Source organism: Amblyraja radiata, chromosome 28 (genome assembly GCF_010909765.2).
Source record: "Amblyraja radiata isolate CabotCenter1 chromosome 28, sAmbRad1.1.pri, whole genome shotgun sequence".
NCBI lineage: Eukaryota > Metazoa > Chordata > Chondrichthyes > Rajiformes > Rajidae > Amblyraja > Amblyraja radiata.
In genome coordinates this window covers 16,014,811-16,027,126 of record NC_045983.1, presented here as the reverse complement: position 1 = coordinate 16,027,126, position 12,316 = coordinate 16,014,811, and the positions used below count along the sequence as shown (strand labels likewise).

Genomic DNA, 12,316 nt, shown 5'->3' with positions numbered 1-12,316 from the left:
AACACCAAGACCCGGAGCGCGGGCTTGCATCACCCGGCGCAGCTTTATAATTGCCGCGGGACTTATTTACCATCGTCTGCCGGGAGCTTGACTCTGACATCGGGAGGAGAACGAGGAGTGCAGGGGAGAGATAAGACTTTGCCTTCCATCATAGTGAGGAGGAGATTCACTGTGATGGATGTTCATGTAAATTGTGTTGTGTCTTGGTTCTTCTTTCTTCTTGTTTGTATGACTGCAGAAACCAAATTTCGTTTGAACCTCTGCGTTCAAATGACAACAATAAATTGTATTGTATTGTATTGTATTGTAAACCCACTTGCACTAGTGACATCCTAGTGAATCTCTTCTGAATGCTTTCCAACTTAGTCACATAATTTCTTTAGATGGAGCCCTCTCCCCTAACTCTCAGTCTAAAGAAGGGTCTCGACCCAAAACATCACCCATTCTTTCTCTTTAGAGATGCTGCCTGTCCCGCTGAATTGCCGGAGCAATTCTGGAGCTGTTCTGTCCTACACATTTAATTATGATTAAGGCAAAGTGTTTATTTTCCAATAATTGCAATCTTGGAAACTTTCTTTTATAAATGGACACTGGAAGCAGAGTTTTTGAATATTTTTAAGACAAAGGTTGATAGATACTTGATAAGCAAGGAATGGTTTACCATGGGCAGACATTAATGTGAACTCGAGGTTACAATCAAATCAGTGGTCCTTTTAGTTAATGATGAAGCAGCTCCATCAGCTGTGTGCCACTCTCTTCCCCTTGTTCATGTGTTTGGCACTGATGGGAACAGAGGTGACCATGATCTCACCCATAGGAAGAGGTAGCTCAAAGTGCTGAATTGTGGACCCCTGTCCTTTTGTGTGGGAGCATTAGTTGGGGAAAGCTTATTGTTAAGATAATAAAGGGCCTGTCCCACCAGCATGCGACTGCATGCAGCGAGCGCGACCAAACGTGGTGGCTTGAGGTGTACGGCCTCGCGGGGCCGGTCTCACTTCCAACCGCGGAGGCGTCTGGAGTTGTGCGGGGCTGGTCCCGACATCAATAGGCTGTTATAGTTCAGAGTTTGTTTGAAGTTGTGTTTAATAGTCTGATGGCTGTGGGGAAGGAGCTGTTCCTGAACCTGGATGTTGCAGATTTCAGGTTCCTGTACTTTCTACCTGATGGCAGCGGAGAGATGAGTGTGTGTGTGGCCAGGATGGTGTGGGTCCTTGATGATGTTGGCAGCCTTTTTGAGGCAGCGACTGCGATAGATCCCTTCGATGGTGGGGAGGTCATAGCTGATAGATCCCTTCGATGGTGGGGAGGTCAGAGCTGATGACGGACTGGACAGTGTTTACAACTTTTTGCAGCCTTTTCCGCTCCTGGACGCTCAAGTTGCCGAACCAAGCCACGATGCAATCGGTCAGGATGCTCTCTACTGTGTACCTGTAGAAGTTCGAGAGAGTCCTCCTTGATGTACCGACTCTCCATAATCTTCTCAGGAAGTAGACGCACTGATGTGCTTTCTTTATAATTGCATCAGTGTCTGGGACGGAGAGATCTTCGGAAATATGCACGCCCAGGACTTTGATGTTCTTGACCTTTTGAGGGACTCAAATAGAGAAAGCTAGTAGACAGTGTGTGAGGCAGGAGGCAGAGAAGGAAAGCACTCAGACCCAACATGTAGGGGGGAAAGAAGAAAACAATAATAAACAGAGAATAAGAGGTGGTGGGGTTCTTAAATGGGTGAGCAGAGAGACAAAGGGGTGTAAAATGGGGGTGAAAGCAATAGGTAGCAAGGTGAAAAGTAAAAGTGGCAGGCAGACATATCCAGGGCAAAAATCATAAAGGGCCAATTTTCAACATAATTGTAAAAGGGGTAAGAGCGTTGTAAAAACAAGCCTGAAACTTTGTGTCTCAATGCAAGGAGCATTCGTAATAAGGTGGATGAGTTGAATGTGCAGATAGCTATTAATGATTATGATATAGTTGGGATCACAGAGACATGGCTCCAGGGTGACCAAGGCTGGGAGCTGAACATCCAGGGATATTCAATATTCAGGAGGGATAGACAGAAAGGAAAAGGAGGTGGGGTAGCGTTGCTGGTTAGAGAGGAGATTAACGCAATGGAAAGGAAGGACATTAGCTTGGAGAATGTGGAATCGGTGTGGGTAGAGCTGCGAAACACTAAGGGGCAGAAAACGCTAGTGGGTGTTGTGTACAGGCCACCTAACAGTAGTAGTGCAGTTGGGGATAGCATCAAACAGGAAATTAGAAATGGGTGCAACAAAGGTAAAACAGTTATAATGGGTGACTTCAATCTACATATAGATTGGGTGAATCAAATTGGCAGGGGTGCTGAGGAAGAGGATTTCTTGGAATGTATGCGGGATAGTTTTCTAAACCAACATGTAGAGGAACGAACGAGAGAGCAGGCTATTCTAGACTGGGTATTGAGTAATGAGGAAGGGTTAGTTAGCAGTCTTGTTGTGCGTGCCCCCTTGGGCAAGAGTGACCATAATACGGTTGAGTTCTTCATTAGGATGGAGAGTGACATTGTTAATTCAGAAACAATGGTTCTGAACTTAAAGAAAGGTAATTTTGAGGGTATGAGACGTGAATTGGCCAAGATTGACTGGCAATTAATTCTAAAAGGGTTGACAGTGGATATGCAATGGAATGCATTTAAAGACTGCATGGATGAACTACAAAAATTGTTCATCCCAGTTTGGCAAAAGAATAAATCAGGGAAGGTAGTGCATCCGTGGATAACAAGGGAAATCAGGGATAGTATCAAAGCAAAAGATGAAGCGTACAAATTAGCCAGAAAAAGCAGCATACCAGAGGACTGGGAGAAATTCAGAGACCAGCAGCGGAGGACAAAGGGCTTAATTAGGAAAGGGAAAATAGATTATGAAAGAAAACTGGCAGGGAACATACAAACTGACTGCAAAAGTTTTTATAGATATGTGAAGAGAAAGAGATTAGATAAAACAAATGTAGGTCCCTTGCAGTCAGAAACAGGTGAATTGATCATGGAGAACAAGGATATGGCGGACCAATTGAATAACTACTTTTGTTCCGCCTTCACTAAGGAAGACATAAATAATCTGCCGGAAATAGCAGGGGACCGCGGGTCAAAGGAGATAGAAGAACTGAGTGAAATCCAGGTTAGTGGTGTTGGGTAAATTGAATGGATTAAAGGCCGATAAATCCCCAGGGCCAGATAGGCTGCATCCCAGAGTACTTAAGGAAGTAGCTCACGAAATAGTGGATGCATTAGTGATAATTTTTCAAAACTCTTTAGATTCTGGAGTAGTTCCTGAGGATTGGAGGGTAGCTAACATAACCCCACTTTTTAAGAAGGGAGGGAGAGAGAAAACGGGGAATTACAGACCAGTTAGTCTAACATCGGTAGTGGGGAAACTGCTAGAGTCAGTTACTAAAGATGGGATAGCAGCACATTTGGAAAGTGGTGAAATCATTGGACAAAGTCAGCATGTATTTACGAAAGGTAAATCATGTCTGACGAATCTTATAGAATTTTTCGAGGATGTAACTAGTAGAGTGGATAGGGGAGAACCAGTGGATGTGTTGTATCTGGACTTTCAGAAGGCTTTCGACAAGATCCCACATAAGAGATTAGTATACAAACTTAAAGCACACAGTATTGGGGGTTCAGTATTGATGTGGATAGAGAACTGGCTGACAAACAGGAAGCAAAGAGTAGGAGTAAACGGGTCCTTTTCACAATGGCAGGCAGTGACTAGTGGGGTACCGCAAGGCTCAGTGCTGGGACCCCAGCTATTTACAACATATATTAATGATCTGGATGAGGGAATTGAAGGCAACATCTCCAAGTTTGCAGATGACACTAAGCTGGGGGGCAGTGTTTGCTGTGAGGAGGATGCTAGGAGACTGCAAGGTGACTTGGATAGGCTGGGTGAGTGGGCAAATGTTCGGCAGATGCAGTATAATGTGGATAAATGTGAGGTTATCCACTTTGGTGGCAAAAACAGGAAAGCAGACTATTATCTAAATGGTGGCCGATTAGGAAAAGTGGAGATGCAACGAGACCTGGGTTTCATGGTACACCAGTCATTGAAAGTAGGCATGCAGGTGCAGCAGGCAGTGAAGAAAGCGAATGGTATGTTAGCTTTCATAGCAAAAGGGTTTGAGTATAGGAGCAAGGAAGTTCTACTGCAGTTGTACAGGGTCTTGGTGAGACCACACCTGGAGTATTGCGTACAGTTTTGGTCTCCAAATCTGAGGAAAGACATTATTGCCATAGAGGGAGTGCAGAGAAGGTTCACCAGACTGATTCCTGGGATGTCAGGACTTTCATATGAAGAAAGACTGGATAGACTCGGCTTATACTCGCTAGAATTTAGGAGATTGAGGGGGGATCTTATAGAAACGTACAAAATTCGTAAGGGGTTGGACAGGCTAGATGCAGGAAGATTGTTCCAGATGTTGGGGAAGTCCAGGACAAGGGGTCACAGCTTAAGGAGAAGGGGGAAATCCTTTAAGACCGAGATGTGAAAAACATTTTTCACACAGAGTGGTGAATCTCTGGAACTCTCTGCCACAGAGGGTAGTTGAGGCCAGTTCATTGGCTATATTTAAGAGGGAGTTAGATGTGGCCCTTGTGGCTAAAGGGATCAGGTGGTATGGAGAGAAGGCAGGTACGGAATACTGAGTTGGATGATCAGCCATGATCATATTGAATGGCGGTGCAGGCTCGAAGGGCCGAATGGCCTACCCCTGCACCTATTTTCTATGTATCTATGTATCCACCATCGACCCGTTGATAAAGATGGGACTGTGGGTCCCCATCCTACCCCTATCAGTTCCTTGGTTTTGCTGGAGATGAGAGCCCAGGTTAGTGTGCTGGCACCATTTGGTCAATCGGCCGATCTAACTTCTATACTCTGACTCGTCCCCATCAGTGATACGTCCCACAATAGTGGTGTCGTTGGCGAACTTGATGATGGAGTTCACACTATGTCCAGCTACACAGTCATGAATATCGAGTGAGTACAGCAGGGGGCTGAGCACGCAACCATGAGGTGCTCCCGTGCTGATTGTTATCGAGGATGACACATTTCCTCCAATACGGACAGACTGTGGTCTGTGAATGAGGAAGTCGAGGATCCAATTGCAGAGGGATGCGCAGAAACCCAGATCTGAGAGCTTGGTAACAGCTTGGAGGTGATGATTGTATTAAATGACGAGCTGTAGTCAATGAATAACAGCCTGACATATGAGGTTTTGTTGTCCAAGCGGTCCAGATCAGAGTGGAGAGGCAGTGAGATCGCATCCACTATTGATCTGTTGTGGCGGTAAGCTAACTGCAGTGGGTCCAGGTTTTTGTCGAGGTATGAGTTGATTTGCGCCATGATTAGCCTCTAAAAGCACTTCATCACCACAGGCGTTAGTGCCACTGGTCGATAGTCATTGAGGCACGTCACCTTGCACTTCTTGGACACCGGTATTATTGATGCCCTTTTAAAGCAGGTGGGAACCTCAGACCTCAGAAGTGAGAGGTTGAAAATGAACGTAAAAACTCCAGCCAGTTGGTCCGCACATGTTTTTAAAACACGCCCGGGTCTACCTTCAGGTCCAAGCGCTTTCCGAGGGTTCACTTCTCTGAAGGATCTTCAGACGTCGGCCTCTGTGACTGACCGAGATACCATCATGGCGAATGGGGCCTCGGGACGGCACATCAGTGTTCTCCCTATCAAAGCGTGCGTAAAACGCATTGAGCTCATCAGGGAGTGATGCTTCGCTGACATTTGAGCTGCCTCCTGATTTCGCCTTGTAGGAGGTGATGGCATTCAAGCCCCGCCACAGTTGCCGAACACAGTCGTCTCATCCTCCAGCTTGGAGCAGAAGACCCTTTTGGCCTTTTTGATGACCTTACCAAGGTCGTATCTGGACTTCTAGTAGACCTCTGCGTCGCCAGACCTGAATGCCTGGGATCTGGTCTTCAGAATAATGCGGATCTCATGGTTCATCCAAGGCTTCTGGTTAGGAATAATTCAGAAGGTTTTTGTTGGGATGCAGTCCTCCACACATTTCTTTATGAAGTCTGTAGCAACTGTGGCGTATTCATTCAGGTCCGTTGCCGAGTCCCTGAACATTGCCCAGTCTACAGACTAAAACAGTCCTGGAGTTGTTCCTCTGCCCCTCCGCCCCCAACCCCCCCCCCCCCCCCTTTCAATTGTAGGCAGGAAGAAGCAGCACCTCGGTATGGTCGGAATTACCAAAGTGAGGGCGAAGGATAGAGTGATAGGCATCCTTGATGGTCGTGTAGTAGTAGTCGAGGGTGTTTGGTCCTCTAGTGCTGCAGGAGACATGTTGGTGAAAGTTAGGGAGTGATTTCTTAAGGTTGGCTTTGTTGAAATCCCCAGCTATGATGGTAAATGCCTCGGGGTAAGCTGCCTGGTGCTTGTTGACCACGGCGTGCAGCTCCCCCAGTGTCAGATGAACATCTGCCTGGGGAGGGATGTAGACACGTTCAGGATGATGGAGGTGAATTCCCTCGGTAGGGAGAAGGGACGGCACTTCACAGCTAGGTGTTCCAGGTGTTGAGAGCAGGGGTTGGACAGGACTGCCATGAGGCGATGCCCCCTCCTCTCCCTTTCCCAGATGCCGCTGTACGGTCCATGCGATGGATGGAGAAACCTTCAGGCTGGACTGCTGAGTCTGGGGAGCTGGGGGTGAGCCATGTCTCTGTGAAACAGAACACAGAGCATTCCCTCAGCTCTCTTTGGAAAAGCAGCCTTGCTCTTAAGCCCTCCACTTTATTTTCAAGGAACTGTACATTGGCCAAGAGGATGGTAGGGAGAGGGGGTCAAAGTCCCCTGCGCTTCAGTCTGACCTGAAGTCCTGCCCGTCGACCACTTTTCCGGATGCAATGGAGGCCTTCCCGTAGTTTCCAGGTACTGTACTTACTGTACCTGCTGTTTCTGCGAACCTGGGCTGAAACGGGGATTCCCTCACAGACGGCAACTCCAGCTCCGTAGCGATCGGGGATTCCCACACAAACGGCAGCTCCAGCTCCGTTGCTCCTGGGAGATCCAGCCCGTCGGCTCCGGAGGTCTTCCCGGCCTTCCCGGAGACCACCTGGCTGTTGCTTCCTGCATTTGGGTAACAATTGAAGTGCTGAAACTCCAGCAGTGAGGATTGCACAGAATTGGTCCAGGGAAGGCAGGGGAATGACCAGTGACTGCTTTGCATTGGTTGAAATGTCAAACACTAGAGGGCATAGCTTTAAGGTGAGTGGAGCTATTTACAGAAGAGGCGTGGGGCAAGTTTAAAACGCAGAGAGTGGTGGGTACCTGGAATGTGCTGCCAGAGGTGGTGGTGGAGAGAGATATGTCAGTTGCATTTAAGCTTTTAAATACACACATAGATATGCAGGAAATAGATTAATACAGATCTTTTGCAGACAGGATATTTGTTCAACTAGGCATTATGTTCGGCATGGACATTGTGGACCTGTTCCTGTGTTATACTGTTCTGTGTTATGTTCTATGACTTGGCAACAGAACTGAATGGATATTCCGTGGTTATCACCAAAATCTGTATCACAGTGTGTTTCCACCAAGATCATCCAAATGTTCCCTAATCAGAAGCCTTGGATGAACCAGAAGATCTGTAATCTACTGAAGAACAAATCTCGGCCATTAAAGTATGGCGATACAGAGTCATATAGAAAGTCCAGATACGATTTCAACAAGACCACTACAAAAGCGAAGAGACATTTTCGGTCTAAACTGGAGGATCCAGAGGATGTTCGGCAGCTGTGGCAGGGCTTTCACACCATCATTTCCTACAAGGCAAAATGAAGTAATTGCTCAAGTGACAGCAATGCATCACTCGTGGAAGAGCTCAATGTTTTTTTATAAATGCTTTTAAGGGAAAATATTGATGTACTTTCATGGGCCCCCGCAGTCCCCAATTACACTGTAACAATACTCACCAAGACCAACATCAGAAATTCCTTAGAAAGCATCCTGTCCTGATGGTGGACCTGGCTGCATTCTCAAAACCTGTGCAGACCAAATGGCTGGAGCTTTTACAGACATTCTCACCTTTTAATTTCGAAGGTCTGTGGTTCTCACCTGCTTTAAAGGAACATCAATAATAACATTGCCCAAGAAGAGTGAAGTGACATGCCTGCCCCACGGACTACCAACCAGTGGCACTAATGAAGAGTTTTGGGAGATGTGTTATGACGCATATCAAGCCCGGCCTGGATCCCCTACAGTTCACAGTGTTACAACAGGGGATGTGATCTCACTGGCTCTCCACTGCACTGGCTCACTTGAACAAAAAGAACACGTGGTGGTAGAGGATTCAGTGATGGAAAAGGAATGGTTGACATTTCGGGGCGAGACCTTTCATAAGACTAGAGGTGTAGGTACATAGTTCCATGAAGGTGGCAACACAAGCTGACAGGGTGGTGAATGGCGTGCTGGGCACATTTTCATCTCTCAGGCATTGAGTGTAGGAGTTAGGACATTGTTAAGGCCACATGGGTACAGTCTTGGTGCCCTGTTATAGGAAGGATGCCATTAAATTGTAAAGGATGCAAAAACAACTTATGAGATTGTCACTGGGTCTGGGGAGTTTGAGTTATATGTAGACTGGATTGGCTGTTTTGTTTATCCTGGAACTTAGGAGGCAGGGAGGTGATCTTGTCGCAGTTTAAAACATCTTGAGGGGCATAAATGAGGTAATAGCCAGTCTTTTCCCCAGGGTAGTGCATTGTTTTAAGTTGAATGGGGAAGGATTTAAAAGGGATCTAAGGGCAACTCTTCCACAGAGGGTGGTGCATAATTGGAACTAGCTGTCAAAGGAAGTGGTAGAGGCGGCTACAATATGATATTTAAAAGACACTTAGTCAGGTACATAGATAGGAATTATTTGGAAGGATATGGATTAGGCGCAGGCAAGTGGAACAAGCTCACTGAAGTAACTTAGTTGGCATGACAACGTTGGGCCAAATGACCTGTTTTTGTGCTGAATAGCTCTATGACTCGGTCTATGCATGCATAATGGTATCCAGCATATATATTTGTTATGTCATCGTTGACATTTCCATGACAACATGTACCTCTCAAATGACACAACAACATCCAAGGCAGACGTGGCGACGACAAGGAGTGAAGAGGAGGCCATGCCTTCTCAAAGAACTGTTTGTTGTGGGAAGAACCGTATTTCAGATAGTAGTAGAGGAATGGAGCCCCCAGTGGGTTTGAGGAACAGTATTAGTGACATTGAGGAATCACCACAGCCTTTCATGAGAAACATGCCTAACTTAATCTTGGCGTTTTTATTTGTTGGTGTGACAGTCCTATTTTACTTATTCCCGTGAGTATCTTTATTAGTAAATTATAGATATTTTAGGAGTAAAATATCTTACTTCTAGAACTTTTAGATGTAAGCAATATTTCAGAAGTTGAATTCTGAAGGACCCCCATGTGTGTCGTTTTATTGGGACAGGCATCATCTTTGGAGGTTCGGAATGAGTAACATTTCGAGTCGAGACCCTTCTTTAGACTGAGATTCGTGGAAGAGGGACACTCACCTGCATCCCCCTCCCCCCTCCCCCCCCCCCCCCCCAGTCTGACCCCAACACACAACCTTCTTGTGTCTTCACCATCACCCCTGACCTCCCCCTTTCCAATACAGAACTGTCTGTCCTCAACAGAGGACTCACATTTGTTCCCCTCTGCTCCCACCTCATCGTGTTTGAGTCCACCACGACATAGAGCTTTCCTTCCATCTCCTCTGCCTCCGTGTCTTTTTCTATGACAGGGTGTCCTCATCACCCAGTGATGACTCCTTCTCCCATCTTCACCGGTCCCCCTCCTCATGGATTTATCTGGACGGCCTTCAGACCTCTTTAGACCTTTTTATTTCTAACTGCCGGCATTACATCAACCGGCTCACTCACCTTACCCGCACTAATCATCACTAGTTTTTCTCTCCCCTAACTCTCAGTCTAAAGAATATCACCCATTCTTTCTCTTCAGAGATGCTGCCTGTCCCGCTGAATTGCCAGAGCAATTCTGGAGCAGTTCTGTCCTACACATTTAATTATGATTAAGTCAAAGGGTTTATTTTCCAATAATTGCAATCTTGGAAACTTTCTTTTATAAATGGACACTGGAAGCAGAGTTTTTGAATATTTTTAAGACAAAGGTTGATAAATACTTGATAAGCAAGGAATGGTTTACCATGGGCAGACATTAATGTGAACTCGAGGTTACAATCAAATCAGTGGTCCGTTTAGTTAATGATGAAGCAGCTCCATCAGCTGTGTGCCACTCTCTTCCCCTTGTTCATGTGTTTAGCTCTGAGGTAACAGAGGTGACCATGATTTCACCCATAGGAAGAGGTAGCTCAAAGGGCTGAATTGTGGACTCCTGTCCTTTTGTGTGGGAGCATTAGTTGGGGAAATCTTATTGTTAAGATAATAAAGGGCCTGTCCCACCAGCATGCGACTGCATGCGGCGAGCGCGACCAAACGTGGTGGCTTGAGGCGTATGGTCTCGCGGGGCCGGTCTCACTTCCAACCGCGGAGGCGTCTGGAGTTGTGCGGGGCTGGTCCCAACATCAATAGGCTGTTATAGTTCAGAGTTTGTTTGAATTTGTGTTTAATATTCTGATGGCTGTGGGGAAAGGAGCTATTCCTGAACCTGGATGTTGCAGATTTCAGGCTCCTGTACCTTCTACCTGATGGCAGCAGAGAGATGAGTGTGTGGCCAGGATGGTGTGGGCCCTTGATGATGTTGGCAGCCTTTTTGAGGCAGCGACTGCGATAGATTCCTTCAATGGTGGGGAGGTCAGAGCTGATGATAGACTGGGCAGTGTTTACAACTTTTTGCAGCCTTTCCCGCTCCTGGACGCTCAAGTTGCCGAACCAAGCCACAATGTAACCGGTCAGCATGCTCTCTACTGTGCACCTGTAGAAGTTCGAGAGAGTCCTCCTTGACATACCGACTCTCGGAATCTTCTCAGGAAGTAGATGCACTGATGTGCTTTCTTTATACTTGCATCAGTGTCTGGGACCAGGAAATATGCATGCCCAGTACTTTGAAGTTCTTGACCTTTTCCACCATTGATATAAATGGGACTGTGGGTCCCCATCCTACCCCTTCTGAAGTCCACAATCAGGATTTAAAAGGGACCTAAGGGCAACTCTTCCACAGAGGGTGGTGCATAATTGGAACTAGCTGTCAAAGGAAGTGGTAGAAGCGGATACAATATGATATTTAAAAGACACTTAGTCAGGTACATAGGAATTATTTGGAAGGATATGGATTAGGCGCAGGCAAGTGGAACAAGCTCACTGAAGTAACTTAGTTGGCATGACGAAGTTGGGCCAAATTACCTGTTTTTGTGCTGAATAGCTATGACTCGGTCTATGCATGCATAATGGTATCCAGCATATATATTTGTTATGTCATCGTTGAAATTTCCATGACAACATGTACCTCTCAAATGACACAACAACATCCAAGCCAGAGGTGGCGAGGACAAGGAGTGAAGAGGAGGCCATGCCTTCTCAAAGAACTGTTTGTTGTGGGAAGAACCGTATTTCAGATAGTAGTAGAGGAATGGAGCCCCCAGAGGGGTTGAGGAACAATATTAGTGACATTGAGGAATCACCGCAGCCTTTCATGAGAAACATGCCTAACTTGATTTTGGCGTTTTTATTTGTTGGTGTGACAGTCCTATTTTACTTATTCCCGTGAGTATCTTTACTAGTAAATTATAGATATTTTAGGAGTAAAATATCTTACTTCTAGAACTTTTAAAAGTAAGCAATATTTCAGAAGTTGAACTCTGAAGGACCCCCATGTGTGTAGTTTTATTGGGACAGGCATCATCTTTGGAGATTCGGAATGAGTAACATTTCGAGTCGAGACCCTTCTTTAGACTGAGATTAGAGGAAGAGGGACACTCACCTGCCTCCCCCTCCCCCCCCTCCCCCCCCCTGACCCCAACCCACAACCTTGTCGTGTCTTCACCATCACCCCTGACCTCCCCCTTTCCAATACAGAACTGTCTGTCCTCAACAGAGGACTCACATTTGTTCCCCTCTGCTCCCACCTCAACGTGTTCGAGTCCACCATGACATAGAGCTTTCCTTCCATCTCCTCTGCCTCCGTGCCTTTTTCTATGACAGGGTGTCCTCATCACCCAGTGATGACTCCTTCTCCCATCTTCACCAGTCCCCCTCCTCATGGATTTATCCGGACGGCCTTCAACCCTCTATAGTCCTTTTTATTTCTAACTGCCGGCTTGACATCAACCG

At 46.4% G+C, this 12,316-nt stretch overlaps 1 protein-coding gene across 1 annotated transcript in view; it reads left to right on the top strand.

Moving 5' to 3' along the window:
• Positions 1-12,316, top strand: part of LOC116989156 (probable protein S-acyltransferase 6) — a 116,500-nt gene that overhangs the window by 25,459 nt on the left and 78,725 nt on the right. The window lies entirely within an intron of this gene.